The sequence below is a fragment of the Camelus ferus genome, chromosome 20, assembly GCF_009834535.1.
Source record: "Camelus ferus isolate YT-003-E chromosome 20, BCGSAC_Cfer_1.0, whole genome shotgun sequence".
Taxonomy (NCBI): domain Eukaryota; kingdom Metazoa; phylum Chordata; class Mammalia; order Artiodactyla; family Camelidae; genus Camelus; species Camelus ferus.
In genome coordinates this window covers 35,470,538-35,483,051 of record NC_045715.1, presented here as the reverse complement: position 1 = coordinate 35,483,051, position 12,514 = coordinate 35,470,538, and positions in this window count along the sequence as shown.

Sequence of the window (12,514 nt, the reverse complement as noted above, 5' to 3'; positions counted from 1 at the left end):
CATTATTGAGTTCTATTGTTATTCACGCCATTTCCTTAGGACCACCACGGGGCGTGGCCATTCCTCCACTACACCCTGCCCCATCCGTCCCTCCTGCCCCTCAGAGGGCGGGCCAATCAGCAGAGTTACTGAGAGCCCGGCGCCGCCCTCTCCGAGCCCAGCGGTGGGGTCGGGGATGCTAAGCTCCTGCTCGCCGCACAAAGCCCAACCTCAGGGTCGCGTTTAGCGAACGCCCCATCTCATCCCCCACCTGACACAGCCACGGCCAATAGATGGTGGTTGAGAGAGGGAGGGGCGGCTTCTCAGAGGAAACCCCGCCCCCTCGTGTGGGATGGCTTTTCCCTCTGACTTCCACCAAAGGCATGAGTCTGACCTGATCGAGATGAAGTGAAAAAAGGAAAAAGAAATTATTTTTGATGATTCAGAACTACAGGCCAGTTTCTCTCTCTCTCTCTCTTTTTTTTTTTTTAATAATCGCATGTTCTTGGTAAATAATTAAAAGAATTTGAAAGTTTTACAGTGAAAGATAAAATCTTTTCCTCCTTAGATTGCTTTTAAAAACAACCGCTTCCTGGGTCCTGACCCCTTGCTCTGGGCTCCTCCTTTGAGAAGCAGAGCACCCCGTGGTTGAGTTCCCAGCGCTCCCAGCCAGTTTTGCCTTGTTCTAAGAGGTCTGAACACAAGCCCCAGAGCACACCCCGGAGGCACAGACCCCCAGTGCCAGGGCAGGTTTCACTGCCCAATAATCCCATTAGATGCTACTTGCTGTCTCTATTGTAACCATCCTAAGCCCTTCATCCTTTCCTGTAGGGCTTTCTTTGGGGGTAACTCTGTGTGCCCCAGGAAGCAAGCTGCAGAGACCCCAGTAGCTCCCAACAGCATCCAAGGCCCCATTTCTCCTCCCCTGCCGTCTTCTCTGTATACTGACTTTCTGAATAAAAGTCATTATTCCTTGCCCCAACACCTCGTCTCCAGATTTATTGGTCTGTCGTGGGGCGAGCAGGAGTCTGGACTCAGTAACAGACAGACTCGTGTTGTGCTGTCCTGGGCCAGCGGGAATTACATCCTGCTTTTAGGGAAGGGACAAACTAGACCCAGGACAGGAGCCAAATTTGTCTAGCATCACAAGCTAATGAGCAACCGAGCCAGAACCTGGATCCAGAATTTGGGACCCGTGATCTTCTCAATGTATTTGTCAGTGGCCTGATGTTCATTTTGGGAGACAAGTGGCAGCTAGGGAATAGATCTTTCTTGGCAAACTTGAACCTGGTATTTCTATTCATAGCCTTCAGCAGACATTATCGTGCTGTGAGTTAGCATATTTTGCCTTTTTCCCTAAGCCCGTTCCCATCCAGTATCTATTGGGCCCTTCCCAAAATCTTGCAAGGGTGGACTTTTATTTTCCTTTCGGATTGTAACACTATTGGAACTTGAGGCTTTTTTTTTTTTTCAGATAAAACTTTTTAAAGAAGTAAAACAAACATGCAGTCAAGGGAACAAATCTTATATTCACAGCTCAGTTTTTTTGTTGTTGTTTTTTGTTGTTTCTGTTTTTTGTTGTTGTTGTTTTTTTACAAATGCCACATTGCTATTTTTGAAGCAGCATCACTGAGGTTTCATTTATTTATTAAAAAATGTTCAATTAGTTTCCTTATTCAGGATTATGCTGCCCCACCTCTGGCCCTGGGCAATCACTGATCTGCCTTCTGTCTATCTCGCTCCTGCAGAATAAAACTGGCTTGAACCCACAATGCCACGACAATGGCCCTGGGTCATCTTGCTACGTCCTCTTCCTGCAAGAAGATCCTGCAGAACTGCCCTGTGTCAGTCAATGAAATAAGACTTCACAGGAGACACCATCAGAGAGATGGTCAGGCTCCTGCAGGAGAAATCTCAGAAGCCCCTGAATTAGTTAAGGTACGATCTCAAGCAAATAGGATTTAATGCAAAAGTAAGCTGTAATTCAACTGGCAGTTTTCCCAAAAGGGCAGGAATTTGCAGGCTGTTCTAGAACTACTTGAACATGAATATTTTGGGGCTCCCTGACACAGAGCTTCCCCACCTGTGTGTCCTGCATGGGTTGCAGCTGGAGTCACGTGGTTTACTTATTTTGTGTTTGTATTTACAATTTCTTGTAATTTCTTACATTTCTTCTCTCTGTAGGTTTGTACTTGAGACCTCATATTTAACTGTGGTAAAAGCTGTGTTCCTTTTAAAAGGAATTTCAAGTATCAGGTAATAGACGTGGCTTTATCAGTGATCAAGGGTCCTTCATGCTCTAACTACACCCCATAGAGATTAGAGATTGCTTTAGGCAAGGGTCATGAGAAAAAAAAAGTAACATTTACTGGGCATTCTCTATGGACAAGACTCTCTTCCAGGGGCTCTACATCCATTTTATGATTTAATTCTTTCAACAACCTTCCAAGAGATATATTGTTAGAGCAGGCAGATAGCTAGATCTGAGCAGAGAAAGGGCGACACAGACCAAATGGCAGGAATTGGGTAGAAAGGAGGGGCACAAGCCCAATGCAGGAAACACACATAAGCACCAGGGGTCCCTGGGCCGAGAAAGAAAAGTGGGAATCTTTGGGCTGATAAGGGGCCACACCTTTTGGCCTGGAGACCAACAAAGGAAGATCAGAAAAGGCAGGAATTTCCAGTGTCTGAATGTAACCTTTTGCTCATTATGCCCTCATTTCAATAAAATTAGCCTTGCTGGTTAGAAGTACCCATCATGCACCTACGCCATGACACTTCTCTTCCAGACTAAATAAGGACAAAAATCCCTCCTCCCTTTGGGAAGGTGGAGTTGGGATGATAATCAGGAAATACGACCCCAAGCCCTTCCCTCCTCAGTGAATATTCTGCTCATTCATTTTTACACCCTATGTAACTAACTTGCGTAAGAAACTCAGGGCAGCCAGCTCACCTGAGCCTGCCCGCTCTCGCCTTGAGAGTGTACTATCCATCCTTTAATAAATCCTCACTTTACTTTCTTAACCTCTAAGTCTTGTCTCTGAATTCTTTCTGGGACGGGACAAGAACCTGGAACACCGGTTGGATCCACCGGCAACAATAAGATCATTGGAGTTTGCACAGTGAGGAAATTGAGGCCCTGAGAGGCCAGAGGACCTAGGTTCCCAGAGCCAGGACCAGGACTAGGGCGAGAAGCCAGGCTCACTCCTGCCAGGCCCAAAGCATCCTCTTCTTCCAAATTTAAGAGCAAATGAATGTAAAACATGAGGCTTTAAAAAAAAAAAAATCCAGACACTGTTGGGGAGTGATTAGTCCATCTTGTTTTCCAACGTGGCCTCCGATGGCCTTGAGCCCAGTCCTGCAGGGACCTCCTCGCTGGGCCCAGCCTCCAGTGAGGGCACTCTAACAAGCAAGCCAGTGGCCCAGGATGGGAGCGGAGGAGGTGATTGACCTTCACTTTCCTGGTAGTGGTGGTGGTGTTACTGGTACCAAGTCTAGGCTTGTACTGCTCACTGCATGACAGGCCAGTAAATCAAGAGATGAGGTGTTGGGGCAAGGAATAGCAACTCTGTTCAGAAAGCCAAGCTGACTGAGAAGATGATGGACTAGCATCCCAAAGAACCATCTTACCTAAGTGAGGATTCAGGCTTCTTTTATACTAAAGGGGGAGGAGGTGTGGTTGGTGGTTGCAAACTTCTTGCTGCTGGAATCCTTTGTTCTTTTAGATCTTCACGTAGGTCTGGTCACAATGTTCCTATAAACCTCTAATAAGATAAATGTTATTCTCTCTTCTGCAACCTTTTATCTCTATATGAATGGGAAAGTGTTATATCTTTAAAGGTCAGGGCCTTGAGAAGGGGCTGTCCTGTCTGTTTCAGGCTCTAGGCAACAGTCATTTACAAAAGGTGCAGAACCAGCGTGACTCAGCACAGGCAACAGGGCACAAGGGTTAAAGCCAAAGGAACAGATCTAATACAGAGCCAGATTTGTTCTTCTCTGTTATGACACCTGAGTTGAAAGCTGGGTTCACCTCTGGGTAAGTATTGAATCCAAAAACACAACCAAGCCAAAGAGAGGGAGAAGGAAGAATTTATTACCTGCAGCAAGTAAGGAGAACATCGGGGGATCTTTCCCAAAGCAATGTCTCCCTGAACTGCAAAATTAGGGAAGTTTTCAGCTAAGGGTAAATGCATATTTACGAAGAGGCTTGGGCAGTGTTTGCATATTCATGAACAGGCTTGAGAAGAAGATAATTCAGCATAGAATTGAGACAATGGTCACCGGAGTCCAAGCTTTAGTTGATTGAAGTCAAAAGAGACAGAAAATGTCAATATCATCATTCCTTAGGGCCCAACCAGCCTGGTTAGAAACCATCGACTAAAATAAATGTACAACCTAAAAGTTGAGAGTTATGTTTTGTTCGGTGGACAATTCTGAGGACTCAGCCCGGGATGGTAGCCTCTCAGGTGGCTCTGAGGGACCACTCCGAAGAGGCAGGGGAGGAGCTAGGATGTCTAGGAGTTTTACAACAAAGACCAGGTAGTCAGAACCTTAAAAGATGACTTGTTTTAAAAAAAAATTTTTTTCTTGAATGGAGGTACCAGGGATTGAACCCAGGACCTCATGCATACTAAGCACGTGCTTTACCACTGAGCTGTACCCTCCCCCGAAAAGATTATCTGTTAACTGAAGACCGGACATCTCAAGTTAAAGAATCTAGCGCTTTTCTATGAATGGGAGGGAGTAAACATTTGGGCTCATTGAATTCATTCCTTTGACAAGTACCTAGCTATCTAGGGCCAGCATCCTGTCCTTTCTTATTCTGAGTCCCCTCAGGGTGCACCATTGTGAGTGGCTGCAGAGGCCGGGCTGTAGGCCTGTCCTCACTGGGGGGTGGCGGCAACTGCTGATGACTTGATGGCTTCAGCATTCTTTGTTTACCGATATGGTTTGCAGTATTTTTCATTCACATCACCAACCAGCATATATTTACCATCCTCCCTGGGTGGGAGCCTTAGTTCCTGCAGAACTCCGAGATTTGTATCAGAGTCCTATATGTATATCCTTTAAGGAGGAACTAGGGCTCTGTTTTATCACCAAACTATTGTTTCTTTTCTTCTTCTTTTTTTTTTAATTGAAGTTTAGTTGATTTACAATGTTGTGTTAGTTTCTGGTGTAGAGCATAGTGATTCAGTTATACACATACATATTCCTTTTCATATTCTTTTTCATTATAGGTTATCACAAGATATTGAATGTAGTTCTCTGTGCTGTACATTAGGACCTTGCCGTTTATCCATTTTATATATATGAACTATTGTCTCTTGACTGCCTTTTCTCTGTTCCCTCATTCCCTCACTTCCCTTAAGATCATTAATTCCTGAGACCAGTTCAAGGGCAAGCATGGTGGGCAGGCTTAGATCACAAAATGGCTACTTTTATGTCCAGAAAGCCATGCCTGGTTCTCCTTCTCCGGGGACCCTCTAGGCTCTCTTCTTACAGTGATGACTGCGGGAGTCCTCAGGTGGTGGGCTATGTAGTCCGTTCTCCTTTGGGGCACCCCCAGGGACCTGCCTGGCAGTTGAAGGTTGGCTTCCTGGCCAGGCTTATAACTATGCAAGACAGGAGCCATTCGAGGAGATATGGCAGCTATTGGCTTACCTCTCTCTTCCACATTTCCTATTTTCTCTTAAATCCTCTCTCCATCGTCTCTTCTATGTAGAGCGATACAAAAATCATAATAGCTACTGTCTGAGTGCCTGCTGTGTGTCTAGCTGAGAAGGAAAAGCCGGGCTGGGCTAACAAGCTAACTCACAAATCTAAGTGTAACAAGTGTTGGATTACTGATCTGAGTTCTGCTGGGCTAACTCGTAAATCTAAGCTAATAAGTGTCGGTTTGCTGATTCTCTGCTCATGTTTTTTTTTTTTTTTTTTTTTTGCTAGCCAGCTGGATTTTCAAAGAGACATATCTAGCCTTGAAATGTTGGTTTGCTGCCTCCCTGCCTCTACTTTTGTAATAATGATGCTGCTAAAGCTGTTCCATGCCTATTGGCCGAATACCCCAAGCTTGTAATTAACCCTATAAAACCTCATGCACACGTCTTGGAGGTGCTCAGAGCTTCGGAGCAAAAGCCCCTCTGAGCCCGCCGGCGTAATACATCTGAGTACTCCAACCCTCCAAGTGGTGCTTGTTTCTTGGCTGGCCTGTCATTTCTGTAACACAGCTTGATGCTAGGTTGTTTCTACCTCTTACATCACCTTGACAACCATCTCAGAAGGGAGGTCCCAGAGAAGTTAAAGTAACTCTTCACAATCATAGAGCAAGTAAGTGGTTGAAAGGAAGGTTGATCTGCCCAGCCCAGGAATGCGTGTCAATCTCCACAGCAGAGGATGGACCACATTGTTAGGAGACCGTGTGTAACAAGGAACCGGTGCGGGGGATGGGGGTGTGGAAAACGCTCAAATTCTACTCTAAGCTGGATCACCTATTCACAGGGCTGAAATGCACACCTAGAAGTAGCGGCTATTTCCCACTAGTGTAAGTGCCCCTGCTGTCCCTTTACAATTGCAAAAGAATCCAATAATTCAGTTAATTCAATTATTTTTCCTTTCAGGTCTTTGTGGTTGAATTCACAACTATAATTTAGTTGCATTTATTATTCCCAGAAGGTGTTGTAGAGAATGGTTTTGTAATAGGGAAGAACAAATCTGACTCCGTATTAGATCTGTTCCTTTGGCTCTAACCCTGTGCTCTGTTTCCTGGGCTCAGTCATGCTGGTTCTGCACCTTTTGTAAAAGACTGTTCCTAGAGCCTGAAGTAGACAGGAGAGCCCATTCTCAAGGCTCTGACCTTTAAGGGTGTAACACCTTCTCATTCATATAAAGATAAAAAGCTGCAGAAGAGAGAATGACATTTGTCTTGACTGAGGTTTACAGGGACACCATGTCCTGACCTATGTGGGCAGCTGCGAAAAGATCCCGGCACCAAGAAGTTCAGAGCTACCAATCACACCCTCTCCCCTATTTGAGTCTAAAAGGAGCCTGGATTCTGGCTTGCGGAAGATGGTTCTCCAGGACATTAGTCTGCCATCTTCTCAGTCTGCTGGCTTTCCAAATAAAGTCGTTAGTCCTTGCCCCAACACTTCATCTCCCGATTTGTTGGCCTGTTGTGGGGCGAGCAGAACAAGTTTGCACTCGGTAGCAGCTCTATATAGTGATGAAGCATCCTGTTGAGTGGGAAACAAAGATCTTGGGCTTAGAAGAGATGCCAGAGTTCACTGAAGCAGATGATGCCTCCAGGGACACAACTGCCAAAAGGGTGTGGAAGCCACCGGAGCACCCCCCATCTCTCCTGGGCAATGGAATTACAAAGGCTTTTCCACGGGTAGGATTATCCCCTGAGCAATTTCCAAAACCATCTTCTGCTTAATCAGGGCATCCACCTCAAGAAAAGCAAAAAGATATCACTGCAGGGTCTGGTGTGTCTACAGATTCTAAAGACAGATGTTTATTCCCACAAATAAAATGAATTCAACACAAAGTAAAAACTGGGCATGTGTGTGAATCCAGTGATAGGCTTTAGTCTCAATGCCTGGCACATAGCAGACCCTGGGAAAATCTGAGTTTTCCTCTTTCCTTCCAAATCTTCAAAGGAGGAATAGAGACTTTTGCTGATGACCCCGAAGACAGCATCTGCCAAATATGAGGTGAGAGGCCTGGAAATCCACAACAGAGATGCTTTCAGTGGTGCCCTCAGGGCTGGTCCGGGGGTGAGGGGCAGGGGTGGGGATGCCTCTCTGCTCCCAAATGCCTTCCTGACCCTTCTGCAGTTGGGATTTTCCCGTTAGCGACCTCTCTGGGTCTGGCCCCACAGTTCCGTCCTGCTCCCTGTAATTCAAAAGGAATTAAGCATTGAAAAGTGGGATGGCGGGGAAGGGGTTCCTTTACTCTGGAGACAGAAAGATGAAACGAGATCCCTGCTCCCTTTAACGCAGACGTCTGCAGGAAGATAAACGTTCTGTCCCCGCAGCTGGTCTGACCACTGCAGAAATCGCTGATAGGAAAGAGATAACACCCACAGGTCAACAATTCTGGCTTAAAGGCGCCTTGTGTGTCTTTTGCCAAAAGTAAGCAAGACCGACAGCCTGACTGTAGCAGCGGCGGAACGGAACGTAGCAGACGGCCGTGTCTGAGACTCCAGCCACCAGCCCCAGTGTCTCCCACTCCCCATCGGGGTGTGGAGGGCTCCATCTGCAGAGAGTACCCGTGTTGGAACTACCCGTTTGGCTCACAGGGTTCAGATTCACTCCTACGACTCAAGTCTGGCCCCCGACCAGCAGTGTGAGCAGCCCCAGGGAGCCTGCCAGAAAAGCTGAGTCTCGGGTCTGCCCCAGACCTGCTGAATCAGAATTTGCATCCTTTTTTTTTTTTTTTAAATGGAAGTATCAGAATCTGCATCTTAACAAGATCCCACATATCTGTGTGTGCCCATTGAAAATTTATACATGGCCCTGTTTTGTTTTGTTTTGTTTTTTACTCATCTTTCCAAACAAATGTAGTCTTGGCTACCCCGTGGAACACGATCCTCAGGGGTGAGATGTTCTACCTCCTTTCACACCCTATTTGCTGTTTATACCATAAGCATCATTAAATATTTACTTATTAAGGACAATTTCAAGGTCCTGCCTCCAACTCAAACTAGACACAAAAGGCACTCAGGAGTAGGGTTACAGATTTGGCAAATAAAAATATAAGAGGCCGAGTGAAGTTTGCATTGCAGATAAACAATTGATAGTTATTTTAGCACAAGTATGTCCCAAAGGTTGCCTGTGTCTTGGGTTTCATCTACTCAGGGGTGGAAGACTCAGCCCTCCCTGTCCACCTCCCTGCTCCATCTCTGCCTGCTTTACATCTGAGACCCTCACCGGCTCCCAGTGGTGGTGGCTTGGGTTCATGTTTCAAACCCCAGTTCACGGTTTACTTCCTTTTTGCCCCTGAGGCTGAGAGGCACGTGTTGAAACCAGCAAGGGCTTTGGCATCAGAGAGACCTGGGTCCCGGCTCTGCCAGAGGGATGATGAAGCAAATTCTATCTTTCTGAACCTCTGTCTCCTTATCTGTAGGAGGAGGGTATTGGTCCTCCTCTCAATGCCATAGAGATAGTGCCTGGAACAGAAGTCGCCCCGCCTCCCCGGTGGCCTTGGTTAACACTTGATAGCTGTTGCCTTGGGTCTGTGCCATTCACCTGTATCAACTCCAGAGAACTTGCCGTGAACAGCACCTGTGATACAAACCAGTGCCACCTTCACCTAGCACCTGCTACTGGCCTGCCCTGAATCACCTCTGATTTAAGCAGCTCCTGGGTGGCTTAAAGGATGAGATCCTTTACTCCAGCTGCTGCCAGATGAAATGTGGTAATTACATGGTTGTTATTTTTGCAAGTATGGCAGCCTTTTGTTTGAGAGTGTTCTTAAGTCCAAACTTGTTCTGCTCCCCACATGACAGACCAGTCAGCTGGGAGATGAGGTGTTGGGGCAGGGCATAACAACTTTATTCGGAAAGCCAGCAGACCCAGAAGATGGCAGACTGATGTCCTGGAGAACCATCTTCCCCAAGTCAGAATCCAGGCTCCAACGGAAGCACTGTGCTGTACACCAGAAATTGACACAACATTGTAAACTGACATTTCAATCACTCAACATGAAAGAATCCAGGCTCCTTTTATACTAAAAAGGGGGTGGGATGTGTGGTTTTTGCAAACTTCTTGGTGTCTGAATCCTTTGTTCCTGCAGCTGTCCCAGTAGGTCAGGTCATGATGTTCCTGAAAACCTCCAACAAGATAAATGTTATTTTCTGTTCTGTAACTTTTTATCTCTGTATGAATGGATAAGTGTTATACCCTTAAAGATCAGAGCCTTGAAAATGGGCTGTCCTGTCTATTTGAGGCTCTAGGCAATATTCTTTTACAAAAGGTGCGGAACCAGCAGGACTAAGCCCACGAAACAGAGCATAAGGTGAGAGCTAAGGGAACAGATCTAATATGGAATCAGACTTGTTCTTCCCTATTACAAGAGGAAACTGTATGGAACCATCACCAATCAGTTTTCATGTTGGTGGTCTAAACTGCATTTCTTTTTTTATTGAAGTATAGTCAGCTTATAATGTGTCAATTTCTGGTGTCCAGCATAATAGTTCAGTCATACATATAAATACATATATTCCTTTTCATATTCTTTTTCATTATAGGTTTCTATAGGATTTCGAGTATGTTCCCTGTGCTGTACAGTACAACTTGTTGTTTATCTATTTTATGTATAGTAGTTTGCATCTGCAAATCTCGAACTCCCAATTTATCCCTTCCCACCCGCTTCCCCCACTGGTAACCATAGGTTTGTTTTCTGTGTCTGTAAGTCTGTTTCTTAGTTGCATTTCTATCTAAAACACAGTTGAAGATTTCCATGCTTTCCGCAAGAAGCAAGTCCTTTCTGCCCTCCCCGCCTTCCATTTCCACCTGCTTTTCCTGCTCCTTTTAATCATGATTTCTGACACCACTAGAGGTCAGCAGAGGCAAGAAGGCACACTCCATTCCAATTGGCAATTTGGTGAGAGAGGAAGTTGAATTTTTCCCCAATGGGGAAAAAGAAGAAGCTGAAGTTGATGTATATATTTAATCTTTATTTTCATTAGCTATATTACACAAGTCATATGTGTATTTGATAATATCCAAATAATCAAAAAGCTGAAGAGGTACCAGTTTTATGAAGTGTGTTGGTCCTGTAGTTGAATTTGATTTTAAACAAATTAGCAGCTAGTCCCAGCACTAGCCCTTAATATTGCAGATGCAGCTCAGGAGTCTGGGTTCCAGTTAAGGAAACAATTATTTCAAAATAAGAAAGAGGAGCTTGGATTAGCTGCTTGCTTTTCCTCAGTCAAGACTTCGGTTCTGGTGTTTGGTTTTCAGCTTGCCTGAGTTTTGTTAAACCGATATTTTCTACCCACGAGTTTGCGTCCCTACTCTTTACTAACTGATCTCATTAATGCCAGCAGGCCTCTTCCACTCTCTTTTTACCCTCTTTTACCTCTTTCACCCCCAGCATAGTTCTGACACAGGAGGGAAGGGGGCAGGGCACAACCATTAAAAGAAGGACACAGAAATTGCTACCAAGATGGCAGAAAAGTCAATGCCCGGTAGACCTTGAGCTTCAGTAGATGCTCACCGTAATACAGTAGCTGCTGAATGGCACTCCCACAGGTGGCATGACAGCTTCAAGGCTGACCCTAAAAGGTCAAAAAGCAGATGGTGGCCCAATTCCTGGGAATCCCAGCCCTTTCCCCAAAGTAGTTGGAACAATCCTCCCACTTGTTAGCATATAAAGTCACCGCCCCTCGTGGTCGCTCTCCCTTCTGAGTGAGACTGACAGCACTCTGTCTATGGAGTGTGTATCTCTATGAACAAATCTACTTTCACTCTACTGTGGCTCACTCTTGAATTCTTTCCTGCCCAAAGCCAAGGACCCTTACTTGATGGGGTGTGTCCCCAGGACTTGCCTGGGACATGGGACACGGCCATCCTATCACGTCCTATTTTTTCTGTGTCAACAGCACCATCCTGTGACACACTTCCCCTTCTCCCTACAAGATTTTTCCTCCTTCCATAGACTTTGTAGCCAATTTCATGAAATCCTCTATAAGCAGTATTTATAAAAGTCTGGTCCCCCCCACCTGCTGGGTGGCCAAATCAATTCAAAATCTCTGTTTGTACATTTATGAATCACCTTGAAATGAGACACTGTTGATTTATCATTTTCTTTGTGGTCTAGTCTGGAACGGTGTGGTGCCTGGATAGCCTTGGGAGGCTGTTCCCTATCCGGACCACCTCCCCTCCTCCCAGAGGGAGAGGGTGTCACAATGTTAAAGCATTTAACATACACGGAGGGATTGGCATTGAGGAGAGAGGCAGCTAGACTTTAATTAGGTTGGTACCGATCTTACAATCTTCATACATTTTTCCCATGTCTGTTTCACCAGGAAGACATTTTTAAATGTGTTATTTTAGGCGGGTCTTCGGTCGTTCCTATTGTATCTTCTTGGCTTGCTCAGGAGACAACTCTAGCATTGTTTGTGAGTTCCTCAAGGACGTGTCTCTAAAGGAAAAAATGATAGTCTGGAATTTAGAAAATGAGGACAGAGAATTTGATGATAAGGAAAAAGTAAGAATGTTATTATGGGCCACCTGAAAACACCAAACTTCCCCGGGCTTGGAGCAGCGTGCGAGCTTACACTGAAGTTGCTTTCTCTATTACAAATGATGTATTAGTGTGATTCCCACACGGGAGTCAACACACAATTATGCTGCATTTGATCTTGACATTGTCACATTTGGGAACCCCACTTGAGCAATGACAAGGAAATCTATCTGAGTGGTTGCATGCCACTTGAACCAGCATCTCCCGCTAGGGACCGATCGTCAGTGCCTGCGCGTCACAGTCTGACCGCGATAGCTGATTTCACCGACGTCAGCTTGTTGTCCCTGAGTTG